The sequence below is a fragment of the Sapajus apella genome, unplaced genomic scaffold, assembly GCF_009761245.1.
Source record: "Sapajus apella isolate SASKATOON/1434 unplaced genomic scaffold, GSC_monkey_1.0 scaffold9, whole genome shotgun sequence".
Classification (NCBI taxonomy): Eukaryota; Metazoa; Chordata; class Mammalia; order Primates; family Cebidae; genus Sapajus; species Sapajus apella.
Genome location: NW_022436949.1, coordinates 21,012,761 through 21,031,764, shown reverse-complemented (window position 1 = coordinate 21,031,764; position 19,004 = coordinate 21,012,761). Strand labels below are relative to the sequence as shown.

Below are 19,004 nucleotides of genomic sequence, written 5' to 3'. Positions count from 1 at the left end.
TAAAAAGTCAAAAAAATAACAGATGCTAGTGAGGTGGCAAAGTAAAGGAAACACTTATACACTGTTGGGGGGACTGTAAATTGGTTCAACCATTGTGGAAAGCAGTGTGACGATTTCTCAAAGAGCTAAAAATAGAACTACCATTCGACATTACTATGTACATATGCAAAGGAATATAAATTATTCTATCATAAAGACACATGCATACATATGTTCATTGCAGCACTATTCACAAGAGCAAAAACATAGAGTCAACTTAAATAGCCATCAATAGTAAACTAGGTACAGAAAATGTGGCCATATACACCATGGAATACTATGCAGCCATTAAAAAGGATCAGATCATGTCTTTCATAGGAACATGGATGAAGCTGAACATCATTATCCTTAGCAAACTAATGCAGAAACAGAAAACTGAATATCCCATCTTCTCATTTATAAGTGGGAGTAAAATGGTGAGAACACATGGACACAAAGACACTGGGGACCTACCTGAGCGTGGAGGGTAGAAGGAGGGAAAGGAACAGAAAAAATAACTATTGGGTACTAGGCTTAGTACCAGGGTGACAAAATAATCTGTACAGCAACCCCCCAGACATAAGTTTATCTATATAACAAACCTTCACATGTAGCCCTGAACCTAAAATAAAAGTTTTTAAAAACAAAAATAGTGGCCTTTATAGCTGGGGTGAGGTAGTATTTCATTGTTTTAACTTGCATTTCCCTGATGATTAGTGATGTTGAGTGTTTTTTCATGTTTCTTGGCATTTGTATAGCTTCTTTTGAGAAGTGTCTATTGGTGTCATTTGCCCACTTTTTGATGGGATTATTTTTTTCTTGTTGATTTGTTTGTGTTCTCAAAGAAAACATTTAAATTGCAATGTTTTAGAGTCTGTAACCTCTTGCATAATTTTGCATAATGTCTGGTGTGGAGTGAATGATGTTATATACTACATGATACTGGAAAGATTCAACAATTACAAATCTGATTACAAGGTGAGAGGAGATTGCTGGAGAAATTGCAGATGAGAAGCCATTTGAAAATAACTGTGAAGGGTCTCAAAATCCAACCTTTCTTAAGTTCAATAAGAAAGCTTCTTTCCCCTTCCCCTACCCCGCAAATGCTTCCCCAATTCATTCCAAACACCAAACGCCTTCTAAGAATTAAGTTATAGCTAATTTAGTAAAAAAAAAATAATAATATTTTTAAGGCTTTCAAAAAAAATGTTTTATGTAGGACAGGCAGTAATAAAGAGGACTAGAAAAGGCAGATAAACATTCATACATCCATACACGAGGACACATGTATAAAAGAAATGGAAGTGGTTATCAACTGTTATCATTATTCTTTGCTACCTAAGACTGTCATTTAGATAATAAAATAGAAAGTGAGGTTAGCATATTAATATCTAGAGAGAAGAATTAAATTAACGATGTTTAGAAAATGGTTTTGCTTTTCAATCAAAATAAACTTTGCAGCAATGGGTAAAATATCTAAGCTGAGTTTTTTAAAAAACAAATCCATCAGTCCTGGAGTTTTTTCCTTACTTATATTCCAGATTCAGAATTTTAACTGAAATTGTAGCGAACTCCTAATTCACTGTCATTGATTTAAAATCTGTCTTGTTTCATTTTTCCATTTAATAGAACCTTGATGTATTAGTCAGGGTTCTCTAGAGACAGGAGAGAATATGTATATAGTATATGGATAGTAATTTATTTCAAGAAACCGGCTCACATAATTACATAGGCTGGCAAGTCTAAGATCTACAGGGTGGGCCAGCAGGCTGGAGACCCAGGGAAGAGGCAACGTAGCCATTCAAGTTCAAAGGCCGTCTGCTGGAAGAGTTTCTCCTTCTTCTGGGAAAGTAACTGATTGCATAAGACCTGTCTACATTGTGGAGGGTAATTTGCTTCCCTCAAACACTACTAATTTAAATGTTAATCTCATTAAAAAATACATTTACAGAAACATCTAGAATAATATTTAACCAAATGTTTGGGTACCACTATTGCCTACCCAAATTGATACATAAAATTGACCATCACATTTGGTAATCCAGAGACCTCCTAGAGGTGATATTACGCTTTTGATTTTATTCTGCTCTCCAATCTCTTTCTTTCAAAGCTCTTAAATCATTAACATAATTGGCGTAGAGGAAAAGTTTGTATTTAAAATTTGCCATAAACAACATGCCTCAGAAATCATCTTTGAACTGCTCATTTTCAGTTACAGTTGGCACCAAGGAATACCAGTTTTTAATATTCTGTGAGTGTTTTAAGAATTTTCTTAACCAAGTTGCCTAGAATCTAGTTCAAGAATTTTGGGAGAATCTTATTTTTACATATTCTGTCTCTGAGGCATTTCTGAAATGATGATGCAATCTTCAGGTTTTTTGTTTATTTCTTTAAGGACCGTTTAGCATTTGCTAAATTTCAAACTTCTTTTTATTTTTATATAATTAAACTGTTTTATTTCATTTTCATACAGGTAGTGCTTCTAAAACCTCAATTTTTTCTCACTTAAAAAGATTATTTTGGTCTATTTGTAACAACGCTTATTCCAGTGGTTTCTAATCATCTCTGAATTTTGACAATAATTACATGGATTAAGCAATGCATTTCATTGTTTTCTCATCTATGATATGTATGAATTAAGTCCAATGCAATTAATCTTGTTTTGAGAATTTTCACAATAACTTTTGTTAGGTTAGTGCGAAAGTAATTGTGGTTTTGCAATTAAAATTAATGGCAAAAACTGCAATTACTTTTGCTCCAACCCAATACACCCAGGCATACTCATATAACAAAGCAGACCTCAGAGTTCACTGTGTTGAGTGCTGGCCATGCTGCAGCCTCGGTAATGTCTTCTATATTCAAGGATTACAACTGTGTAAGGGTCGGCTCCCTGGAAATCCCCAGAATTCTTAGAAAGCAAAGATTAGGGGCATATAGAAGTTTAAAGGGAAAAGATATTATTCATACCAAGCCTCTCATCTTCAGAGGAGCAGACTGAAACCTGATGATATGGTTTGACTGTGTCCCCACCCAAATCTCATCTTGAATTGTAATCACAAGTGCTGAGGGAAAGACCTGGTGGAAGGTGGTCGGATCATGAGGGTTGATTCCCTCCATGCTGTTCTTGTGATAGTGAGTCCATTCTCACGAGATCTGATGGTTTTATAAGTGTTTTGTAGTTATTCTCTCGCTTGCTTGCTTCTTTTCTCTCCTGAGACCGCATGAAGGAGGTACTGGTTTCCCCATGGCCTTCCACCTTGATTATAAGTGTCCTGAGGCCCCCCCAAAAATGCAGAAATGTGAGTCAATTAACCTCTTTCCTTTATAAATTACCCAGTCCCAGGCCGTGTGAGAATGGACTAACACATCTGAGAAGTAAAGAAACATGGTCAAGGTATAGGTTCATAAGATGAGGAGCCAGTGATTTGGGTAGACTTCCTTGCTCTGTTTCTCAGTTGAGACTGGCAAGTTAATTAAGTAGATGGTACTGCAGTTTGTTCACTTTAAAATGACAGTTTTGTACCTCTTAGGGAATATATGTCAATTGAGTCAACTTTAAAACAATTTCACTTACCTAGAAAATAAAAATAATTGAGTATGTGCCAGTGTGAAAAGTAGAAAAATGGTAGCTAAACTCTTTCCTGCCAGTGTTTTGCTATTTTTTTACTAATTATGTATTATTCTTGAGCTTCAGTTTCCTCTTTAGAGAAATCAAAATTGATAAATAATACTTGATTAGTTTTTTCCTGGCATTTACTCACTAAGTATGTAATGGCAATATAAATACATAAAAACATCATCTGAGTATCTCGTAACCATTTTCAGAATTAAATCATCCCATATAGAAAGTTAGAAGATACTACGTAAAAAAATAGACTATCTTGTGTGAATTTCTATACAAGTTTTACTTTAGACTATTTCATGTAAATTTCCATACCAATTATATTTACTTTCAAACAAGCTTCTTCAACAGCAAAAAAAAGAAAAATTATATGACCATGATATATATATTTAGATACATACACACATGCATTATATATACAAAAAGACTCTTCAACTTGACCTATATATATAGGCCAATGTTTTTTTTTGAGACAGAGTTTTGCTCTTGTTGCCCAGGTTAGAGCGCAATGGCACGATCTCGGCTCACTGCAACCTCTGCCTCCTGGGTTTGAGCGATTCTCCTGCCTCAGCCTTCCAAGTAGCTGGGATTATGGGCATGCACCACCACACCCGGATAATTTTGTATTTTTAGTAGAGATGGGGTTTCTCCATGTTGAATAGGCTAGTCTCAAACTCCCAACCTCAGGTGATCCACCCACCTTAGCCTCCCAAAGTGCTGGGATTACAGGTGTGATCCACCGCGCCTGGCCAGGATAATATTTTTAATGTAAAATGTTTTAGTTGATCTCCAAGTTATATAGATAAATACCTTGCATGTTTTATTGGTACATATGATAATTATACTACTAGCAGTGGTCATCAGTATTCTACTGGGCTCATTTGGCAAAAATAGTAGAAACCTCACCAGAACATGATGATTAAAAAAAATTCAATTATAAGTGTGGGGTCAATTATTGTGAGAGTAGCAGTTGTTATCTTCAGCTCTAGTGAGCTTCATCTGCTCTTTATTTTAGTAACTCCCTATCCTATCCACACTCTGCCTAGGTATTATGGACTGAATTGTGTCCTCTCAAAATAACTACGTTGAAGTCAATGGGTAACCACTGGTTTACCCAATGTGACTGTATTTGGAGATATGACCTTTAAAGAGGTACTTAAAGTTAAATGAGATTAAAAGACTGAGGCTCTCATCCAATATGACTGATGTCCTTATATGAGGAGAAAGAGAGGCCAAGGATGTGCACACACAGAAGAAAGACCATGTGAGGGCACAGTCAGAGGGCAGCCATTTGCAAGCCAAGGAAGGAGGCTTTGGGAGAAATCAACTCTGCTGGCATCTGGATCTTGGACTTGCAGTCTCCAGAGCTGTGAGAAAATAAGTTTCTGTTCTGGAAGCCACCAGTCTGTGGTGTTTTGCTATGACAGCTCCAGCAGACTAATAGGCTGGATATGATCTTTAATATCATGAGTTCACCCTCTTCTTTTAACTTGACAGCTTGTCCTTCCAGCTTACCACTTTTTTACTCCCAACACCCTACTTATTAATAACATATCTTCTGTTTTCTTTTAGAGGCTCCTCCACTCCAGTTGTTCCTTCGATGTTAGTGTTTCCAGGCTTGCACCTTAACCCCTTTCTCTTCATATTGTATACTTTCTCATTGGGTGATCTCATCCACACTCATGGCCCCAAAAACAGTGCATCCGCTAATGTCTACCAAATGTACTACCCATCTTTGATCCCTGATTTTTTTTCTGAGCTCTAGACACTAATATAATTGACATTTGCCTAGCCTTGAGGATTTTATAGGGTATTTGTGTGTGTATTTGCTTATCTTCAAGAGACTAGAGAGTCAAGTTCTTAGGAGAGAGAGGGCATGAGATACTTTCAAAAAGACACTAATTCAGTCACTCGTCATCATTCTGCTCCTCCGTTCTCCTAAATTTGAGAGAGATAGAAACAGAGACAAAGAAAGTTACACAGAGATTTTTTTTTAAAAGTCCAAAAGCATAAAAATGGAACTTCACCTAGACTGAAATGAGCATGCCTTCATGAAGCCTTTTCCATCAATGAATGAACAACCATTCATTTCTTCATTAGGACTAAAAAACAATCTACAAATTGTCCCACCTAGATACTTCCATTTTATTTCCCTCTCTTGTTTTCTTTGTCTTTCTCTCTCTTAAACACATACACATGCATGGACGCACGCGCGCACGCGCGCGCGCACACACACACACACACACACACACACACACACACACAACCAGTACTACAGCCTGTCTCCTTCCATCTACAGTTACTTCCTCTAAATATCTCTACTCTTCTCCCTGCCCCAAGAGGCTAACTTCTATTTACTACAACACCCAGATATCCTTCTCAGTGGCTACCCATTGGATTCGGTGTCTGATAACAGACCTTAGCCAATAACAACTCCCTACTGTTGTGGCTCTTTGGGTGCTTCACCATCCATTGTTGATTTCCTTAACTCCATTCACACCTGTGCAAATGTTTTGTTTTTTTTTTTTTCAATAAATTATCTACCATTACGCTTTTTGAAAGTGCCATCTGTTTCCTGTCAAGGCTCAACTGAAATACATATAAGCTAACTGCGATCTCTGGTTCCAGTCCATTCCGATGCATTCCAGGCTACTGCTAGACTAATACAGCTTAGTTACAAATCTGAATATAGTTCCTCAGTGACCTACAATAGTTCCAAGTTAAAGTCCATATCCCTTAGCTTAGCTCGCAATGTCCTCCATGATTTGATCATATCTATTGATCTAGCCTTATCTTCCACACCACTCTTTCTTTCTGTAAACAGAACACTCTTTACTCTTTCTCAAACAAACCATGCTTTTCATTCCTCCTCGCCTTTACATTGTGTTTTTTACAGAATTCTTTACTCCCTCTCTCCAGCTAGCTAACCCTTACATCTTCAAGCTCTACCAGTCTCAGTTAGAGGCCCATCAACGTATATATACCTATCAGATTTTTATCGGATTTTAATAGTCATTGTGGATTATTATTTTTCTTCCTCCTTGTACAAAACATTGTGAGGGCAAGGGATAAGTCTTATTTTACTCTGTAAATCCTACTACAAAACAGAAAGATTATTGCTGCTTTATCTCTTCCTTCCTCTCAGAGGAGAAAACTTAAGACAGAGTTCCCTCTTCTTTTTCTCTCTCTTTCTCCTCATCACTATTAGAAATGTTCCTAAATATCTCAATGCCCTAATCTAGGCCCTTGAATCCTCAGTATTAATCTACACCAGTAAAAAAAAAAAAGGATCACTGGCTATTCTTGCAGACCAGAGGTCTAAGGAACAATAGCAGAAAGATGTTCCTAACAATGGAAGCAAGGTCATAGGCTCAGCCGCCACTCCTCTTGCAATAGGTAGACTGGCCTCCTCCAAGGCACATGGCTGAGAACCATGGCTGAAAAGAGACTGAAAGGAATCAGAGAGTATTTACAGAAGAGCTGAGTAGCCCAGACATGCACTAGAAACATAGTTCTACGTTCCTAGCCTTGAGGATTTTACAGGGTATTTGTGTGTGTATGTGCTTATCTTTAAGAGACTAAAGAGTCAAGTTCTTAGGAGAGAGAGGGCATGAAATAGTTTTAAAAGACACTAATTCAGTCACTCTTGTCATCATTCTGCTCCTCTGTCCTCTTAAATTTGAGAGAGACAGAAACAGAGATAAAGAAAGTCACACAGAGAGGGAGAGAGCGAGAGAGAGAAATTAACATTCAATAGGGATGTGATGTTGTTGTCATTTCCTGAATGATGAATCGAATTGTCCAAATGTTCCAGCTTATAACAAGAGCACTTTTCCCTACATCAAATGCTTCCCTCAGGCAGGAGAGGCGGGTGCAGCCGTGGTGCAGGACTGCAGTCCTTGTCCTATCACCTTCCCTCAGTCTCTTAAAGCTCCTCACACTCAAATTACACACATGGTTTTGGTTTGTAAATCACCATGGTAATAAGCACGACATAAATAACTCATAGAGCTCAACAGAAAAAAAAAAAAAAACAAAAACTAACAATGACAATGAATAATTAGGAAGTAAGGACTTTGTGCATTAGTTCCAATTAAATTGCTCAAAATAAATAAACACACTTGTGCTTTCTCAAATCTGTGAGTTCTAGTCCTCTGCCTAGAGAGAATAAAGACAAATAAATAATAGAGAGGAAAATAGACGTATTGATTCAAATGTAGTTTTAAAAATAAGAAAGATGGTCTGAGGAGTAAAAGGGGAAATAGCCATTCACAGAGTGATACCATGTACCCTCAAGAAAAACAAGCTAACAAAAAACAAGGCTTCTAAAACAATTAGTTTTAAGAAAATAAACTAACAGATTTATTCCCTACAGGTTAGAGTTAAATACAAAACTAGTGACTAAAGTGAAGATAAACATGCATAAGAAATGGTTAACAATGTTCAGTCAGCTCAGCCATGACAACATTAATGTAGGAAAAGTCTTCCTTTCAATATTTTGGCCATAGCCTGATAAAGAACCAACAGGGGTTTTCACACAGCACCTTAAAAGCCTGTCTTATCCTTGGGGTTTCTGCAGCCAATGAAAGTTTGTCACGATGATGTAATGCTCCTGAGTTGTGTTTCAGCACCGACTATGTGGTCACCGGGTATCATGCCTGAGAGCTAGGTAAGTTTTTGGATCAAATCTTTCTTTCCAGCCTGTTCCCCTGCTTAAACTAATTTCAGCAGACAGATCATTTGCTTCTAGTCTATTTTACTACCTCTGAACAATTTTTTAATGTGGGCTGGGTTATTACAGAATTGTAAAGACAGCTGGTAAACAAAATGATGGGATCTTAGAGTCAATTTTCCTCTGTTATTAGTGTGAAGGCTTTTACTCCCCAGCAATTTATCATCACTTCAGAGGAAAGGAGCAGCAAATACTGTTATGTTTTATTTGTTAAGGGAGCTGCAGTCATTTGACAAACAAGTTTTACTAGAGAGATATTTTCGGGGGTATGAAAAAGATTTCTTTTTAAAGATTGACACTGAATTTGACTGATATTATTAAATGACCCACAGTGAACTGTAAGCAGTAGAGTAAGTTTTGATGTTATTTTTTTATAAACAGAGAATATGTAAGTCCTGACCTCACAGGTTTTAAACTTAAAAAAAGAGAGAGAGAACAAGGCAGCACACTATTTTTTTTTCAATTCTTATTTAAGTTAACAACAATTTTAAAAGGAAAAAAACAACTAAATATTTAGTGACCCTCAGTGGCCTGACAGTTACATGAAGTTAAATGAAGAAAAGTTAGAGATCAGTAAATAAGCCAGTTTCAGTGAATGGCTGTACAGATATTTTCCGAAACAACTTTTTAAAATTTAGAGCATTTTTAAAATTTGCATTAGGTAACCAGCAAAAGCAATGGAAATGTAGCGCTTTTTTTTTTTCTCTATGGTACCCTCTGCAGATGTAGAGGTTTTAAAGAACTGTTACTGATCAGTCAAGCTACGGATTTCTAGCAAAATGAAATAGAGAAAACAATTATCCAGATAATTCAAGAGGTAGGGGGAAAATCTCCCAAAATTGTTACTGGGGAAAAGAGAATGAGTGGGAAAGAGGGAGAAAGGTAATCATGCACTACCTGCTACACTGATTAAACTACCCAGGTGGTTACCGTCTTTCACCTTAACTCTGACTGTATAGACACAGACTCTGAGAAAGGCATCTTAAGAGTGTGGAAGAATTATCCTCAGCAATGCAGAATGACAGAAAATGTCTTGTAGAGTTTCTAACAAAAAAAGTATTTTTTCTTGTCTTGTAGAACTTGATGTCTGGTAGGTCCTAATGCATGTATTCTTTTATCAGAAACTTCACAACTCTCTAGCTTGCAAGCTCTTTCTCTACCCTCAGCTGAGTTTATCAATTACACTTGCCTGTCTCCTACATCTTCTTTCATTTTACCCTCCAATGAACTGGGCCGTCTCCCTACCATACCGTCCAAGTGGTAAATAGGTACTTCACCCCTTACATTTAATTATCGTCCTCTCTTTGTTCCACAGTTAACTCATTTTTCTCTCAAATGAATAACTGCAATGCCAAATAGTTTATTTTTCAAAACTTTAAGTTAAAAATATGTTAGCATAATATAAACATGACTCATTTTCCTTTTTTTTTTCCCCAAAATTTCCATGTCATTGCTTTGGTGCTGTAATTGATACCGACATGGAGATTTAAGAGACAAAACTCCACATTTCAATAGCATCCTATGCTTTGCTTTCTGCATTGTAAGTTCTGAACAGGGAGACAACATGGTTATAAGGGCCACACAGTACTGCTCTAGAATTGAGTGAATGAAGGGGCAAGGCTTCAGAGTGACTGATAAAGAGAAAAAACATTTCCATAAGACAGTACGGATAAGGGGGACTACAGTGCAAATGATGTGAAATTACCTGGTTTCTGACACAGAATTTTTGGCTTTGGACACTTGGTCAAGGCTGAGCCTGCGCCTTTATCACAGAGCTGCATTCAGTGTGCTGTAGCTTACTAGGCTTGGGTTCTGAAATCCCACAGCATCCAGCTAGGGGCAGAAAGGGATCAGCGTGGAGTTGCACACACTCATTAGTCTGCAGAGTTGGCCCTCGGAAAGGCCTAGGAGGAATCTGCTTGGGGTTCTGCTTGACCTAGGAAACCTCTTTGAGTCTCACTCTGAGATGCAACTGTGCAGTACACATCAGGATATTTTTAAAACAATGTTTTAAAGGGAACATATTGCTTAAAAAAGTCTTTAGGGCATGATCTGAGCCCTGACCTGGACAAATAACGCACCCTTTTGATTAATCCTGATGACAAAGTGGGCCTCGGAAAAGACAATTCAAGGTGGAGCTCCAATTCCAGCATTTCTGAAATCAGGTTGATATATCTGAAAGAATGCCTAGAGGATTTGTGGGTTGACAATGTCTGGCAACACAGATAAGTTATTGGCTGAGGGAGATCTATGATAGTACTCTACTGTATACCACAAAGGAGGTGTTCAGCAAAAGTCATTCTGTTTTAAGGACAGTCTCTTTAAATATGTCACTTTCCATTTCATCGAAAAAGTATCTTTTCATCAATAGCATCTTTTATAAACAGAAATGGTCTGAACTCATTGAGTTCTTTATCCTACCCATTTATATGATGGAGAGGAAAGCCCACTGGGGTCACTATTAGAAAGAAAGAATGATAGATATGCAAAGAAAACAGAAGTTAGCTATGCCCTCCAAGGTGAATACTGGGAATAGTGTACTCCCAAGATACACTGAAAATGTGGATGTGAGAGCATATAGGAGTAGGTGTAGCAGGAGCGGCCGTGAGAAACAGAGCTCCGGAACACCGAATGGAGAAGGAAAGGGTTTATTATTATTATTATTAATATTATGGCAGGGAGCCGGGCTATGGTTCCAAATTACCCAGCTCGTCATAAAAGGAAGTTTCTGCCTTTATATAAGCTTATACTTTAGATATTACACATGGAAGAATCTTAGGTTTATAGCCTTAGAAATTACATATGAAGATTTACAGCTTTAGGACTCACATGTGAAAAGATTTTGGGTTTACAGCTTTAGAAATTACATATGAAAGGGTTTCGGGTTTACACTTTTAGGAATCACATATGAAAGGGTTTCGGGTTTATAGCTTTAGGACTTACATGTGAAAAGTTTTTGGTTTGATCTTGTTTTAAGTAAAAACAGTGCCTTCCTGAGAGTTTCCCCAAGACCAAGCCTGCCACCTACAGGACGGTGAATTAGGAGGTGCCAGTCAGTCAGCCTTTTCTTCTATTGAAATGTGGCGTGGCAGTTAAAGGGGAAGTTGATCCCAGATGCCTGGGTCTCCTTCCTCATAGGAAAGACAGGAATTCAATAGTCACAGTCAATGATAACTCCACAGCGAAGGTTCATGGGGCACCTGCCATGTGCCAAGCATGAAGGACAGAGAAATGTGTCCTTCCTGAGATGCGGAGGACACAGGAAGAAAAGGGCACTATTTCTAACTTCAAAGAGCTTTCAGTTTTCTTTAAATCAAGTCTTGAAGAATAGGATACATATCGGTGAAGTGTAGGAAGAAAGTCTGGGTAAAGGAAGAATGACCATACATCCAGTTTGCCTCGGATGGTCCTAGTTTATGCCTCTTGTCCTGGTATAACAATCAATAGCACTTGGGTTCAAAGTGTCCTGGCTTGGCCTTTTCAAATAGGGAAACATTGAAAGGTTTAAAAATGAGTTTAAAGAAATGAGTTAAAGGAGGAAAACTGTACACTCAGGCAAGAAAATTAGGAGGCCCTGACCCAAGGCATTGATCATGGTGACAGAGAAGAGCACACAGCACTCATTTTCCTTTTTCTTTTAGAAGCAGCACCCTCGCCTCCTTTGGCAGAATTTCTCCTCTCCTTTTGCAAGGTGTCCCTGTGAGTCAGTAAGCTGAGGGCTCCCTGCTTCCTCCAAGCCAAGCAGTCACATTGGACGTGTGAGCAGTGGGACACTCTCTCCTGAAATTTTGTCCCTTGAGCTGAAGGATGAGAAAAGTGGGAGGGAAACTTGGAGATCATTCAATCTAGCAGTGGTAACCTACAATCCCAACAAGCAGTGCCTCCAACGAAAGCACCATAACGCCACGGCCCCTGTCATCTCCAAGTCAATTTCTTCAGTCTTCCTTTTATTCTGTAAGTTTCCTCATGGCCCTCCAATAAATATTCTTTTAGTTTAGTGTGTTTACAGCTGCTCACAACCAGAGAACCTACACTGATAACTGTAATTGTCAGTATGCTGTATTTACATACGGAGGAGGCGAACTAAGAGCAAGTGAGGCAATATGCTACCCAACGCTATCTTTTTCACGCTGTATCTTATCCATTATTTTTGTAAGCAAAGTTCACACCGTAATCTCCCTCTATCACTTTAACATAGTTCTTAAAATGCTGCTGTTTCTGCTGCATTACTTATTGTCCAGTCATCATGTATGACCATATGCATAGAAATGGGGTTTGTTTTGTGAAAACATAAGTGTTGGTATAGAACTTGGAGGTCCTGCTTCTGCCCCTGAAAGTTCAATAGCCTAGGATTTCTGTTTTCTTGCTTCTTATGATGGTCCCAGTGCTACCCAGGGGCTGCAAAAACAAAAGGCTAAGATTCATTTAAACCAAACCAAACCAAGCCAAAACACCCTTCACAGATGGATCTTTTCTCGGAGGCTGTCATTGAAATGAATGTGCCTGGGTGATCACAAGTAAGTTTTTATTGTGGTATTATTCTCCTTTAAACCCTTGAAGGCATGGAGCGATGGCTCTGCAGTTGTAACACAGGAGAGGGTGCTGGGCGGTCATTTAACACGGGCAGCTCAGGTAGGGGGAACAAATGAAAATTGGGGCGGGCAAGAATACTGTGATTGGTTGGATTCCGATGCAGCTTACACTCTAACATCCTGAAATATGGTATGCAGGAGTTTCCACAGATGCTCCCTGCTGCAGTTCTTGAAAGGCAGGAACAAATTTAAACTGGGTTTTGTGAAAACAAATGACATCATTCCTGCATACTCTGAAAAGCTGCAGCCCCAATGGAACATTTTCTCGTTTTCCCCTTTGCTCTTCTCTGTCTGACTGCAGGGCTTCAGGTTTTTATGCTGCACGTTTAACTGGCTAGATCTTGCAGGGAATAACCTTTCATCACTTGCCTCTAAAAATAATAAAAGCCACGAAGAAAATATAGAGGCCTGTAAAAGTTCATTTAAAATCACATTTAATCTCCATGTGGCTCTTATCTGAAGATATGACAGCACATGGGAAGAATTCTAGTGATTTGAAAGAAACAATAACAAAACACTGTATTGGGGACTGTCATCATGGAAATTATGGCCCTGGCTTATTTTGGGTGGCCTTTATTGTACAGTGTTCAGCGCTGGTGATTAGGAGAACTAGGATTTCCATTTAGGGATTTTTCTGGGTTCACATTGTTAACTGCAAAAGTAATCAGGGATCTGGAATATTTAAGATGGTCAGCTAAGGGTCATATTGAAACACTGTTCTAGATGTTCATCATTGCAGACTTCCACAAAAATAAAATAAAAAGTAGGTGAGTCAGAAAGTTTTTTAAAACACAGCAGAGTTTGCTGATTTTCAGAACATGGCTTAAGAAGCTAAGGCACTTAGAAATGCAATAGTGAATCTTCAACATACCAAAACCTGATGGAAATTTTCTCATCAAGATAATATTTGCTTAATCATGATCCTAAGCCAAAGGATGTCCCAGGAAGTTCTCTATTTGTCAAAGTCAGTCTGTAAGAGCAGCTGCTTGATTAAGTACTGTGAGAGTCCTCCAAGATTCAAAGCCTACCTGATTTTCTCAATCCCATCCCAGGAACCCAGGCCTAACTGTTAACTTTCCTTAAATCAGCTTCCAGAGATAATTCTGAAAACTACTTATCTTTATTGCAAATGATTATTAAAATCTTTACAATTCAAATTTCCTCAATATTACTATCAGATGGCAAACAGAAAGTAAATCTCAAACTGCAAGGATGAATTTTATATAAAAAGCTACATGCAAAGACTTCTAGACAAAGGCATAAGCATGACATCTTTTATTTCTCAAACTTGCAATAATCCATTTAGGAAGCAGGGGCAAGGTGATGGTTATCTTCCTCAATGAAATGAAATCAGCCCAGAGAGAGACTTAAAGAGAAATGAAGAAACAAGTCCATCCACCCATCCCTACCACATCTTCCTTGAACATGAATTTTATAGCTTTGCCCTTGATTCTTGATTCTATATAGTCCCTTTGATGTTCAAATCTTGGAGGTCATCTTTAACAGCCCTATTCTTGTTCATGTTATTATGAATTCAACAATGGCTACTGTGTGGAACCAAAGAAAGTCATATACCAGCAATCAAGAACAACCTCTAAAACAGAGATAGATGTATGAGGCACGAAGCCAATAGACTATTTGATTAAATAAATACTTCTTTTTTTTATTATCGAGCATGACAGCATTGTTTTTTTTTAATTGCCCTCCTTTTGAAATTCCCCTCTCATTCTAAAAGAAAATTAAAATTTTTTTTCCTGCTTAAGTTCCTCTATTCAATTATCTGAAAATTTTTAAAGATGCCCAATTAGCTGGTCTTTGGGACAAAAGGTGATTTCCCCTTTTTACAAAGATTTTTTTTTCCATTAGGGATACTTTTTACATGCAGGGAGTCTGTTTTCTACTTCCCAGGCTGGGAAAAAGAGAAGTGAAAACTTTACAGCATATCTCTACTTCTTTTTGAACTTCTAGCAGCCTCTCCTCTTCCTCTTTCTTATTTTGTCTTTCTTCTGCCTTTTCTGAGCTGCTGGCACTGAAGAAACAGAGCCAGGGGCTTGGGGATGCAGTGGCTGCATGGCTCCTCCACTGGCCCAAATACACTTGAGCCTTGAGAAAGGAGAAGAAGAATTAGAATATAGGAACACTACTTGAAAATTTTTTAGTTCTGCTTCCTCTACTTTAAATTCACTCCTTGGCATGCCTATGCTGTAAGTTTTTCATCAAAACTCTCTATGGCAATTCCTCAAAAAGTATGTCTTACTAGCCCTTAACACTGGGAGACTTTATAAAAAGGGAGGAAAGGATTAAGAGATGTAAAGAAACCTGAATTCCATTTGCTTTTGCTGGTAATTGCTGTGTAACCTAAGTCAGGTTGATATTATTTGGAATACAGTGGAAATTCTATAATTAATGAAATCTACCCCCATGTGATAGAAAATATTGCCACAGTGCTGACAAAATTATATATATCCACTCTAATTTATGAAGCAAGCAAATAAAAAGATATTGCAAAAGCATGTATATAGGGTGAAAGGACAGAAAGTTACCAGCAAAGCCTGAGTCAGGTCACATTGCTCTTCCACTCAGAATTTCCCAGTGGCTTCCCATCTCAGGGAATGTCCAGTGCCCTTACAAAGGTCTGTATTTCTTTCTGTACTCTACTCCACCTTCCTGTCAGACCTCCACTTCTCCTCGCTCCTTCTCATTCACTCAATTCCAAACACACTAAAACATCCTGCTATTTACTGAGCAGTCCAAAACACATGTCAGCCTCAGGACCTTTGCATAAACTAATTCCCATGCCTGGAACAGTATTCCTGCAGATGGGTCTGTCTGGGTGCCTACATTTCTTCAGATCTTGAATTTCTCTCTGTCATGTCCTACTTACACATTGCATTGGTTTCTCTTTCCTTGCTGAGAATTCTGCTCTTTGAGATTGCTCCAACTATAATCTTTGGGCAAATATAGTAGACAGAGGTCCCTCGTGGAATTGAGTTCTCACAGTGCTGTTTGAGCACAGGAGTCCCTGGTTTCAATTAGTCATGTAAAAGATGTGCTTCAAAGCAAGCCAACTTCTTCCTTCCTTAAGAGTAATACATTAAGCAGCCGGAATATGTTAAATATAGAGCTAAATGTTAATTTATTTTTCTCATATTTCTGTATTTTTAATGCTTCTTTATTCTTTAGGCATAAAAGTCTTTTTATAGTACCCAATTTCTAAAGAATTTAAGACATTAGGCTGGGAATGGTGGCTCATGATTGTAATCCCAGCACTTTGGGAGACTGAGGTGGGTGGATCACAAGGTCAGGAGTTCAAGACCAGCCTGGCCAAGATGGTGAAACCCTGTCTCTACTAAAAATACAAAAATTAGCTAGGCCTGGTGGTAGGCACCTGTAATCCCAGCTACTGAGGAGGCTGAGGCAGGGAATTCCTTGAACCCGGGAGGCAGAGGTTGCAGTGAGCCTAGATCGTGCCACTGCACTTTAACCTGGGTGACAGAGCAAGACTCTGTCTCAAAAAAAAAAAAAAAAAAAAAAAAAAAAAAAAAAAAAAAAAAAAAAAAGAATTTAAGACATTATACTTCACCAGCCTCTATGACTTCAAAATCTACCACTTGCTAATAAAACCCTGCCATGTTAGCCTCTCTTCTTTTTTCCTACTCCTAACTCCCATATAGGTCTGAAATCTGTATATTAATACAAACACTACTGCCCAGTGGAACTTTCTGCAAAGATGGAAGCGTTCTATACCTGCCCAGTTCAATACAGAAACCACTAGCCACACGTGGCTATGGAGCACTTGAAACTCAGCTAGAACAACTGAGGAACAAATTTTTAATTTCTAGAAGGGCATCTTTAGTGAAGGTAAATATCTCCTAACAAACATGGAAACAGAAGATGACACCTGCCCAATTTTACAATCTACATCTATATCCATCTCCATCCCCATATTCCTTTCTTCTCCTTGACATAGAATGTATTACTTACCCAATGTCTTTCAGGCAGATTTCTCTGAGAAGTATTTAAATACCATAAAACTACTTTGACAGCCAACCCTCTGGCACTTGAAGTGGCAGAGTATATATGTTTATCAGTAATACAAGAAGACCAGGACTTCACATTAACTTTGGGCTTATAATCTCCTGCCCTGACTCTGCTACTAGAATAGCAGAATATACTTCATTTCATTTCTCTTGACCATACTATAGAGACAACTGTAGATATAGACCATGGTTTCCAGATAGAAAGATTCAGAAGAGAGACAGTGACATAGAGACCTTCATAACCTGATTTCTGAAACATCGCAAATGTCTGATTATATAAAATTTAAATTATCCCACTTTCCTCAATGAATTATTATTACCTGGGATAATTTGACATTACATAAAAATTAACAGCATTCTTAGAAATACTATAGAGAAAACATAAGATTTCATGTTTGTCCATAGTAATTCACTCAACATATGTTTAAGATGCTACATGGAATGTATTTGATTTTAAATTTTTCTTTATTTATAATTACAGAAATCTCTGTATAACATGGGCCATACCAATGTTTTATTTATCTTTGCCTCATTGTATTTTTAGGTAGGATTTTGTTCATTACTCTCTTGACATTGCATCTGCACTAAGTTGCTACAATGGTGCCACACCAATGAGACGGATATTAGCTCCCAGCTAGACAAAATCTATCAAAGCCTAAGGGGCAAAATACAGTTGGCCACAGTTCCACAGTACCTACAGAGACACTTCAGACTTGTGCTTCCTATTTTGCTGATTATTGTTTTTGAGATACTTCCTTCACCAAAGCAAATTGAACAAATAGTAACTACTATCCCAGGAGAGTCAGAACAAACAGTGACATATTAAAAGTTCTGAGAAGTCCAGTAGCAAAGAAATCTGTTGGAATTTTTTAAACCCAGTGTTTCTCTGTATATTTGACCTTAAAACACTTTTTTCTCACCTGACATCTCTTAAGAGGCCCTGCAGCTAGCGCTCCAGGGAATACACTTTGAGAAACCCTGTCTAGGCACTAAGCTATTCCAGGGATTAATTTCCTGTTTCTGAATAGTCTGGCATATTCTAGATCTCAACAGGTTCATAGATATAGAAACCCTATAGATCCACCTGAATGCCTTATGTCTAAGTTTGAGAGGCTTCCAAGAGGCTAAGATGAATGAATGTATGAATTAATGAATCAATGAATGACTTTCACTGTGTATTCCAAGAGTCCCCTCATGAGAACTTTTCTAGCAGTTTATAGTTGCTATGTTACCAATAGGTTTCAAACGTATTTGGGATCACAATTTCTCATCAATCTACAAATTTGTCATTAATTGTAGATACAATTAGCTATACAATTACTCTCCATATCCGTAGACTCTTGTAGATAAGAGTTCCCTACTGAAAATTCCTTGACAGTCTGTTACAAATAGCAGTTCCCAGGACAGTATAACACACAGCAATCTGCATGATTTGCTTGGGGGGGTAGCTTGATTTCTTTGAGACTAGAGGAATGAGCTCTTTTATGTGATTCGGTCAAGAAAATTAACTGTGTAAGGATCTCCTGTGCAAGTATTGTATGGTTAAATGAAAAGTACCTTCGAAAGTCAAAAAGGCATCATTAAAATAGTTTTCTTTCCAGAACAAGATTGCTTCATGACTTCTTCAAAACAAATAATGAGTGAAAATCAAAGAGTTTATGAGGCATCAAGATTTTAGAATTTTAGAGTTCTGAGTTACGTTTTATCTACCTAATAACTACTATCTCCAACCACTCAAAGATGTGACTCTTGCAGACAAGTGTCACCTGCTTCACAAATTTTTCTCTAGTCAAGATCCTAATCCTCACTTTTCATCTATGTTTAAGGTGAAACCAGCCTATGACAATAGATTACATGAGATAGTACCATATAGAAGATAAACTTTGGAGTGAGAAAGTCATAGGTTCAAATCCCTACTCTAACAGTTAAAATTGTGTAACCATGAAAGGCTACTTAACCTGTCTGAATGTCAGTTTCCCAATTTGTGAAATAAGTATTAT

General features: G+C 37.9%; 1 protein-coding gene and 1 long non-coding RNA gene across 5 annotated transcripts in view; one reads left to right on the top strand and one right to left on the bottom strand.

The window, feature by feature from the left end:
- LOC116551164 overlaps positions 1–19,004 on the bottom strand; it is a 224,267-nt gene that overhangs the window by 74,344 nt on the left and 130,919 nt on the right. The gene's annotated exons all lie outside the window — the stretch shown is intronic.
- The window catches only part of KLF12 (Kruppel like factor 12), a 636,627-nt gene continuing 625,780 nt past the window's right edge, over positions 8,158–19,004 (top strand). Inside the window, exon 1 of the mRNA XM_032277272.1 lies at positions 8,158–8,309. The gene's annotated coding sequence lies outside the window, so the exon portion shown is untranslated. The remainder of the gene's footprint in view (positions 8,310–19,004) is intronic.